The following is a 10,697-nucleotide window of genomic DNA, read 5'->3' as shown; positions in this document are numbered from 1 at the left end:
CACACCACCCCAAGCCCTACCCAATCAGGTCCCTAAGAGCCCCTGGCCTGCCTCTCACGGCCACCTCCAGCACCATCCTGCTATTTCCTGCCCCTGGATCCTGGCATCCAGCCCTGGTCGTCCCCCAGCTCCAGACTTGGCCCTTGCCTCCCGCCCTCCTCCCAGCACCATCTCCCTAGAGCCCTTGTGCAACCCCGAGAGCAACTGCCCCCTTCAAATTTGCACCCTGGGTGCTTTGCTTGCTTTGCCCCAGTCATGGACCCTGTAAGACTGTTTTGGTGGCTTTCCAGGCTCTCCGGATCAATCGAGGCAGACGTGTGCCCTGCTCCAGCTTGGCTGACGCACCTCCCAGCCCTGGTCTTACACTTCCCCAGACCCCCAACCACACTGGGACCCTGGAACTTACCCAGAACTCCCTCGCTGAAGACAGTCCTTCCCACACACCCCCCCCCCCCACTTGCCCCGCTCCCTCCCACCGCAGCCCTGGCCTCTGCTCTCCCCTGCACATCTCTCTCTAGTGCTTTCTTGCTGGGCTGGGCTCATCGGTCTGCTTGTCTGCCTCCCCAGCTGCTCCCCCTACCCCATCCCCCGGTACCCCCCCAAAAAAAATGGGTGGAGGTGGTGGGGGCACAGCCCTGCGAACACAACTAGATCCATAAGTGGATCTTCAAAGATGGTTAAAAGGAGAAATTGAAAATCACATGTGTTACCGGAATAAAAACTAAAACAAGACAAAACTTAGGTCTGTACAACTCAAACAGGGAGCCCTAGTGTAAACAGAGGAGTACGGTTAACAGTTCAATCATAAAACTGTTCTTTCGACAAGTGTAACAAATGTGCTGCAGGAATGCAAGGGATTAATAACAAGGCAGTCTATGAGAACCCCATATTTTACATGTACCTTTTCGGTAAACCTACAACTTCTCTAATGATAATAAGAGGGAATTGCAGCTGGAGCATTTTAGATAATCAGAGCTCAGAGGGACAGACTAGGGGACATGTGCCAATTTGAAAGCCATTCACTGGGCCTGGAAGAATCAGCTTTATTGAGCACCTGCTGTGTACCTGCTTTGTCTCACGGAAGCCTCACAAAGTCCGTTGTCAATGCACAGACAAGGAAACGGGCTCAGAGGGGCACGTCTCAGCATGCAGCAGCACTCCAGGGGCACCAGGTCCCAAATGTTTGCCCAAATGAGGATTGTGCAGCTTGGGGGACACCACTGGCCTCTAAGGGTGAGCGCCCACAGCAGGCTCTGGGTGGCAGCAGGTGGAAAATCAGGAGGAACCCCCAACAATCGGGCCTGAGCCAGGGGTCCTCCACCCACCCTGCCCCTAGCTGCCCCTCGCGTGCAAAACACCTTCATGGAGTCAGAAGGAGAGTCCGCAGTCGGCCACCCTGCCCTGCTCTGTGTAGGACCCTGCGGTCTGAGTAGTACCCCCACGCCAATCAAATCACTGGCAAGGTCCCCTCTGCTTTGCAAGTGCTGAGGGCTCAGTTCAGACTGAAACCCACCGTGCCTTGCAGAATTAAGGATGCCAGAGCAAAATGAAAACGCAGGGTCCCTGTTCAGCTGAGCGCAGCCTGGTCGCAGCCTCCCAGCCTGGCTGTGCCTCCCTGCTGAGCGCGGGGCACCTCTCGCCCAGAGATGGTTCCGCAAAACCCACCGCATCGCACCAGCCCCTGCCCTGCCTCTGCTGGCCGCGGTGGGTCGTGGGAAGTTGAATTCTTCCTGTTGCGCGCCATCTGGCCCAGCAGACGTTCTGGAAGATCTAAGAGCAGAAGCTGATGTCAGGAGTCCTGCTTTAGGCTCATTCTCCGGCCTGGCTCTAAAATGGGGAAATACTGTGCCGTAGACACAGGGACTCTGTGAGGCAGAGCTGAGCACAGCTCCTAGAAGGCAGAAAGTGCTAGAAAGAGCTCATCAAATACCCAGATTTACCAGCTATTAACATTTGGGCACATTGGTTATTTTATTCTCTCTCTCTGGACCGAAGTGTTTATTCTGATTACTCCAGGGTCCTGGAATTGAAAAAGGCCATGAGACCCTCATTGCTGCAAACTTAGCAGGTTGTCTGGTTCCCCACCCATGGCCATCCGCCCATGTGGGGCCAGGCGTTCCCTGTGCGTTGCAGGACGTGTAGCCATGTCCCTGGCCTCTGCCCACCGGACCCCAGTTGCAATCCCCACCTCAGGTTGTGACAACTGAAAATGTCCCAGACATGACATACGTCCTCTGGGGGGCAGACTGCCCTCCCCTCACACCCCTCCCGTCCTGGGGCCCGTGCCTCACCCTGCCCAGCCTCAGTTCCCTCCACTGTAAAATGGGGGATGCTGAGTGAAGCCCATAAGCACTTCCAGCCTCACTGCTTAATCCCTGGAAGTCTCTTATCAGGAAAGTTCTTCAGGAGGGCGAGGCAGCCGCCTCATCTAAGAGGTTGTAAGGGAATGCTGCTGCACTCTCTCACCCAGCCGCCAGGTCCCTGAGCCCTGTCACACCCCAGCTCAGGAACAGAGAGCAAGTCAAGAAAGTCTCCAGATATTTGGGTTCCTTTGGGTCCTTGGAAAACACACCCTGAGAACTGACATTTTGCATATGATGCTAATGAAACGAAATTCTTTCCAATGCATCCACTTTACAGAGGGCTCAGCGCCAACGACCAGAACTGTCATGGAGTTTGGTTTCGGTCCGGTCGGCCCTGCCTGCTGCCCTCTTCGCCAACAGGTCACTGGGCCCATCACCCAGAGGCACGGAGCCCCCCACCCCATCGGAAGTGGGACAATGATGCTTTATTTCCTTACCTTTTATTTTGGAATAAGTTCAAATTATAGGAGAGTTGCAGAAAAAGTACAAAACAATACAGAACTCCACCATCCTCCCCCACACACCAAATACCCAGATTTATTAAATATTGACATTTTGCCTCATGTTATTTTATTCTATCTGCATATATGTACACATATATATATTTATAAAAATAGCATATATTTATATACATCTGAGAGCAGTTTATATACATCATGCTCCTTGAACACTTAATACTTCCATCCACATTTCCTAAGAACAAGGATATTCATTTATGTAACCACTTTAAGTACAGTTACCAAGTTCAAGAAATCTAACATGGATATAAAGTGTACAGTTTTTTTCAATTGCCCTAACAATGTCCTTTTTTTTTTTTTTTGCATGGCCAGCACTGTGAACTAACAATGTCCTTTTGAACATTATTTCTTCCATCATCAGAGCCACTCCAGGATCTTGTTAGCTCCTTGGATTGTCATTTTCTCTTTAGATTCTCTCTCTCTCTTTAAAGTGGTGGTAACATAAACACAATCTAAAATTCCCCATCTCAGACACCCCCAAGCGGAGAACTCAGCGGCACTAGGACATTCACAACGTTGTGCTGTCATCACACCATCCATTGCCAAGTTTCTCCATCACCCCGAACAGAAACCCTACACCCATTATGCATTCACCCCCTCCCCCCACCACACCTGGTACTCTACTTTCTGTCTCTGTGAATTTGCACATTTTAGTTATTTCAGACAAGCAAGGTCATAGGATATCTGTCCTATGTGTTTGGCCTATTCCACTCAGCGCCATGTCTGCAGGGGTTATCCATGTTGTCACATGGCTGAGGAATACTCCAAGTGTGTATCTGCTACATTTTGTTTATCCTTCATCTGTTGATGGATATTTGGGATGCTTCCACCTTGGAGCTATTGTGAATAATGCCACTATGACGTGGAGCTACAAACATCTGAAGGGGATAATTGGCTCCAGCAGAATCTCACTGGCTCCCCTGTGCTGTGGTTTTCTCATCGGCAGCGAGGGGAGGAGCAGCAGATGCCAGAACATCTGAGTTTGGTTTCCCCAGGTGTTCAGAGATTGGGCGGTGTCAGGTGGTCCTGTTGCAACTGTGTCAGAGCTGCGACCCATGACCTTGTTGCTTCATTAGAGTTGGCTCGTTTTGAACCTGTGGCCCTTTGCCTGGGGCTTGGCTCATTCATCCTCCTGGCCCCTAAGCAGTCTCCCATCACCCTCCCTGCTGTGGCATGGGGCAGCTGTGTGCCAGTGTCCTGCACCCTCCGGGGAAACTTTTGACTCTCTCGACACAGAGGTCATGATGAATGCACAGCCTCTCTCACTCCTCTAATAGTTTAACAGGTATATCTGAGCCCCAGAAGACAGCGCCAACTTCCAGATGTTTGCAGCTTACAGGGAGGAAGGCGACTCTTGGGGCACTGAGGGAGTCCATGATGGGGCCTGTTCACATCTGGTGGGTTGGGGGTGGCAGAGCTAGTGCTCTGAGGGAACTGTGTATTAAATGATGAAGCCTGTGAGGTGGGCAAACAATGGAAGCCATCAGTGGATACTTGCAGCAAGTTCTAGAACTTTCAACCCCTTTGGGTTCTCCTTATACTGTCTACTTCAAAACAATAATTACATACATTGTCTCCCTATTGGACACCAAGCTCCAGGAGAGTATAGGGGCTGTTCCCCCAATGCCTAGAATGGTTGGCCAAGTCTTAGTTGCTCAATTGAATGAAGGAATGAAGAATGAATTGATGTGAAGGGCAGAAAAGATAATGGAACGAGTTCCCCTATGAAACAATTTCCATCTGGCCTCTCCTCTCACTAACAGCTTGCCTTGTCCTTGCCTTTATTAGCCTATTTGACAACATACCACTCACCATGAGGCGCCCCTCTGAACAGCTTTCGTTGTTGCTCTAACTGTGCATTGAAATGTAGCACACGCAGCAAAGGGAGCACAGCATAAGCAATGAAGCAGTTGAGTTACTACAAAGTGATCACAGCCAGATAACCAGCACCGGGATGAACTATGAGAAGCGCTGGGAGTCCCTGCATCCAACCCCCCACCCCCCACCTCCAAATACCACTCCCCAACCGGCAACCTCCACCCTAACTTCTATGATAGCGTGTATCTGTTTTTGGGCTTCTGGTAAAGTTTCACCCAGCTCATGTTTTGTTTTGTTATCTTGGCCTGAAGCTTTTTCTCTCTACATTCTAAGTTGTGAAACTTAACCCAGTTGAGTCCACATAGCCATGATTTGTCCATTCTTATGGCCACACAGTATTCTCTTGTGGAATATACCAACAATTTATTGATCCAACCTAATGTTGGTGAACATTTGAGTTGTCCCAGTGTGGGTCGCCGCAACCGAGGCTGTGATGAACATTTTGACATTTACCTTTTGTGCACATATGCACATATTTCCCTTGGGATTTACCAAGATCGCTAGACTGCAGGACTTGCACATTTTCACTTTACTAGACAAAGTCAAAGGGCAACAATTTGTATTCCCGACACATCCTCACCAGCACCTGGTACTGCTGATTTTTAAGTTTGGCCATTTTGACAGGTGGAGAGTAGTATGCAATTATGGCTTTAAGTTGTATCTCCCTGATTTCTAATGAGGTTGAGCACATTTTCACATGTTTATTAGCCTTAGAAATACCCTCTTTTCTGAAACCTCTGTTCAAGTCCCTTAACCATTCTTCTTTTGGAATGGGAGTCTTCTTATAGATTTGCCAGAGGTCTTTATAATTCTTTTGCCAGTTACAGGTATATAAATATCTTCCACTTCGTAGTTTGTGTTTGCATTCTCAGTGATTTATTTTAATGAGCACAAGATTTATGTTTCAAGGTACCCCAATTTATCAGTCTTTTGCTTTGTGGGAGTGCTTCCCGTGCCCTGCCTAAGAACATTTATCCATTGCCAAGATCACGAAAATGGTCTACATTGTCTTCCGGCAGATCATTTAGTTTTCACACCAACCTCCACAAACCATCAGAAACTGATGCTTGGATGTAGTATGATTTAGAGTCCAAGTTCCTTTCTCTTTTCCTTCTTCCATACGTATAACCAATTAATCTAACACCATTTACTTCCTTTCCCCACTGTGCTTCAGAATCACCATGTCATGTATTAAATGATGACGTATATGTGGGGCTGTTTCTGTACTCTGTTTGCCCACTGCCTATTCTTGAACAAGTATCAGACAGTCTCACCTACTATAGCTTTATAATAAGTCTTGGTATAAAGTAGAGTAAGTCAATATTTTGTTTCTTTCTCTGCAAGATTGTCTCAGCTATTTTGGCACTTATCATTTCCAAATTAATTTTAGAATTGGCATGTAAAATTCCATAGAAATGTATGCCGGGATTTTACTTCAAGCCCATTCAAGTTAGATCAAATTGGAAGTGAACTGACATCTTTATATAAATAAGTGTGCCATTCATGAACACAATATATGCTTCTATTTATTTGATTTCTCTCAATAACGTTCGTGGGGTTACTTTTTCTGATAGTTGTTGCAGTTTGCTAAAACTGTTGGAATGCAATATAACAAAAATGGGTTGGCTTTTAAAAAGGGGATTTATTACTTTGCAAATTTACAGTTCTATGGCCATGAAAGTGTCCAAATTAGGCCATCAAGAGGAAGATACCTTCTCTGAAGAGAGGCTCCGGACATCTGGGGCTCCTATATCACATAAGAAGGAACATGGCGGGCATTTGCTAGTCCTCCGTGCCTGAGTTCCACTGCTTTGAGCTTCTGATTCCAGTGGTGTTCTCTCCGAGCATCTGTGTGTCCTCTCAGCATCTCCGGGGTGTTTTTCTCTAAGCTCTGTCCAAGATCTCGCAGGGTTTCTGCCTTTTATCCTTTCATAAAGGACTCCAGTAAAGGGTTAAGACCCACATTGAATGGACAGGGTCACATCTCAATTGAAATAATCTAATCAAAAGGTCTCACCCACAATAGGTCTGCCTCCAGAAGAATGGATTAAAAGAACATGGCCTGGGTGCATGGGTGGTTCAGAAGTAGAATGCACCCCTGTCATGCAGGAGACAAAGGTTTCATTCCTGGCCCTTGCTTCATCCCCCCCAAAAAAGGCTTTTTCTGGAGTATATAACAGCTCTGAACTACCACAACACCTAAGATTTAATCTTAGAAAGCTTGGTGTATTTTGATACTATTTATGATTGGTACCTTTTAAATTTTGTATTTTAAAAATGTCTGTTAACGGTACAAAGATTTTCACCTTGATGCTATATTCAGTGACTTACCAAATTCACTTATTCACTCTCATAGTTAACTGTCTAAATTTCTGACTTTTGTATGTATACCATCATATAGTCTGGGAATAACTAGATTTATTCCTTCTTTTCTTATGCTGGTGTTTGGCACTTACACACCTCTAGGGTCTCCAGAACAAGATGGAATGACAGAGTCACAGATGGAATTTCAGGGGGAAATTTTATTATTCACCACTAAATGAGATATTTGCTGCAGGTTTTCATCATATTTACTGTTGTTTGCTTTGGTTATTTATAAATCCTCTTTTCTAATTAAAGAAATCCCCTTCTATTTCTAGATGTTTTTCTCCTTTACTCTATAAATGCAATGAATCTCACTTCTTGATTTTTGAATGCTGAACCTTTTTGCGCTTTTGTAATACTCTCCTGGTTAGAGATCTGTTATCCTTACTTTATTTCACCAAATTAAAGTTGTTAATATTTTGCTTAGAATTTTTGCATCTTTGTCCATTAGAGGGATTGAACTTCTATTTTTCCTTTGATATAATGCCCTTATCAGACTTGTGTATCAAGGTTATTTGGACCTTATAAATGAAGTTGAGTATCTTCTCACTTTTCTATTCTCTAGAAGAGCTTGTATATGATTAGCATTAGCCTTCCAAGAATATTTGGAAGGGTTAACTAATCAAGCCACAGGTCTCGAGTTTTCTTTTTGGAAGTTTTTTTTCTTTGTATGCTGTATGGTGGGAGTCACATTTCATTATTTTTCCATGTTCGCAGCACCATTTGTTGATTTTTTGGGGGGGGGTGGGGAAGTGCACGGGCTGGGAATCGAACCTGGGTCTCCCAACAGCAGGCAAGAATTCTACCGCTGGATTACCCTTGCACTCCCTTTTTTGGAAGTTCTTAAATTAAGAATTCAATTTCTTTACTAGTTATATTAAATTTGGGTTTTGCTGTTTCTTTGATATCTTTTAGTAAGTTGTATGTTTTAAGAATTTTTACATTTCATCTAAATTTTCAAATTTATTGGCATTAATTAGCTTATAATATTCCCTCATGTTCTTTTTGAAGTCTGTAGGATCTGTGATGATGCTCCTGTTTCCTTTCTGATGTTGGAAATTTATGCCACCTCTCCCTCTGTTTCTTCTTGCTCATTCTAGGCAGATGTTTATCAAGTGTAACAGTCTTTTCAAAGAATCAACATTTAACTTTGTTGATCCATGCTATTGTATATAAGTTTTTCAGTGATTTCTATTGTCATTATTTCCTTTCTTCTTTTTCCTTTGGGTTTCACTGAAGGTACTTCCTAGGCTTCTTGAAAAAGACAACTAAATAATTGATTTCCAGCTTTTTTTCTTTTCTCAAAGTGCATTCTAAGACTATAAATTTTCCTCTAGTCACAGCTTTAGCTGTATCCCAGAACAATAAATGTGTCATATTATCATTCATATTCAGTTCAAAATATTTTTCAATTTCCATTTTCACATCTTTTACCTAGGAGTTTTTTAAGAAGTATTTTGATGAATTTAGAAATATTTGCAGATTTGCTAGTTATCATTTTTAGGCGTTTATTTCTGAAAGAGTATGCTTTACTGGGAAACAATGCTGCATAACAAACAACAGACCAATGCAGCCTAAGGAATGTCCTACACATCAGAGTCAAAAAGATAAACACAGAATGTCTCGTTAATGAAAATCATCTGGAATATGGACTCCCCTGGACAATTCCCTAATGCCATCCTCTGAGGGGTTGGGAAAATGTCCAACCATTTTCTTGTGGTTCATTTAACAATATAGCCTCTTGGGGGTAACTTCTTGTTTTTTATAGATAATATTTTCTTTAGATTTTTTGAACTCTTCATTTGTTATTGTCACTCTATGTTCTCTCAAGGCCATCATCAGACCAGTACAGATTATCTTGATGTCAGTACCAGAGAGGTCATCTTTAGTCGTGAACAAATTATCTAAGGTTACATCATAGGCCAACAAAATCTTGCTCGTGTGAATCTAGAAGGTGCACTTTTTGGTCTTCTCATCAATCTTCCTGTCCATATAGCCTCCTCTGATAAGTGCTGGATCCAAAATTTTTATTTGGTTTGTGGCCATGATAACTTTCTCAGTGCCACTTGAATCAAATCCATCCAACTGATTCAGTAGTTTCAATATTGTTTGCTGAATTCTCTCCTACCACTGGAATTTGAGTTATATCCTTTTGTCTCAATAGTATCAATTTCATCAATAAACACAATGGATGGTACATGTTCTTCAGCAACTCAAAAAATTCCTGCACAACTTTGGGTCTATCTCCTAGGTACTTCTGAATAAGATAAGTTCAGAGACAAGCACTCTTAAGAAAGTAGCCAGGGTTTGGTTTGCTACTGCTTGAGCTAACAATGTTTTACCTGTGCCAGGTGAACCATAGAGAATGATCTTCTTAGTGGGCTTTATACCCATCTCTTCATAATATTTGGGATGTGTAAGAGGAAGATCCTCAGATGCTTTAACTTCCTGGATTTGGTTGTCAAACTGCCAATATCAGTATAGGTCTCCTAGGGAGGATTTTCCATCTTCATCACCATGACCAGGGGATTAATGTCATCCATCAGGACCACTGTCATAGCATGCACCATGTGGCTGAGCAGGGCAGAGAAACTCTTTCCAGGAGATCCTTGTCCATAAATGAGAAAATGCTGATACAGTGTTCCAAACCTGCTGATGTAGACATGATGGTATGATTGTCATCAGTGATCTCTTCCAAGACTCCTACTGACACTGGGTTCCTTCAGATCATCAATCTTTGACCTTTTCTCATCTTGATTTTCTTCTAATGGTTTCATTTGTTCCTGGTTTCTAGTGAATCCTTCCATGAGAAGATAGTCTTTAATTCTAACTTTAATAATTTTAACTAGCACTTAGAGTGAGGTGTCACCAGTGGCGGTTTGCTGGTAGCATCTAGCCCCTTTGTCTTTTCCTTCTACCCGACTTTAGTTGGTACAGGGGATTCATATTTCTTTTTCTTTTCTTTTTCATCCTTTTTGCTACCTTCAGAACCATGACCACCACTCTGACTTGGACTCATCTTGCTTTGGTTGCTCAACCCCTCTAGTTATCTTTTTATTATAGTTTTCTAGTGTAATTCCATTATGGTCAAAGAATATATTCTGTCTTATTCCAAAATTTAGAATTTTGTTGAACCATGACTTGTAGCCCAGCTTATAGTCAATTTTGGTAAATGATGCAGATAAACCTGAAAATGACATGTATTTTGCAGTGGTTGAGTGCAGTTCTATATATTTTATAATGTAGTATTTATTAACTGTGTATTTTAAAGCATCTATTTCCTCATTGATTTTTTTCGTGCCTGATGTTCTATACTAGTTACTAAGAGGGCTGTGTTCAAATTTCTCACTATGAGCATGGATTTATTTTTTCATTTTAGTTTTATCAATTTTTATGTTTTTGAAGACATTTTAGTACATATATGCAAGTTTAGAATGATTATATCTTCCTTGATATAATATGTAATATCTTTTCTCACTACATAATATCCCTCTTAACATATACCAATGCTTCTTTACTTAAAATTACTTTATCTGATCAGTGCAGCTGCAATAGCTTTCTTATCATTAGAGTT

At 43.2% G+C, this 10,697-nt stretch overlaps 1 pseudogene; it reads right to left on the bottom strand.

Annotated features, from left to right (window-relative positions):
• Nucleotides 1-8,848: 8,848 nt before the first annotated feature.
• Nucleotides 8,849-10,142, bottom strand: LOC143655647 (26S proteasome regulatory subunit 4 pseudogene; annotated as a pseudogene).
• Between the last annotated feature and the right edge of the window lie 555 nt (nt 10,143-10,697).

The sequence above is a fragment of the Tamandua tetradactyla genome, chromosome 2, assembly GCF_023851605.1.
Source record: "Tamandua tetradactyla isolate mTamTet1 chromosome 2, mTamTet1.pri, whole genome shotgun sequence".
NCBI lineage: Eukaryota > Metazoa > Chordata > Mammalia > Pilosa > Myrmecophagidae > Tamandua > Tamandua tetradactyla.
This window is presented reverse-complemented; position numbering and strand designations above follow the sequence as displayed.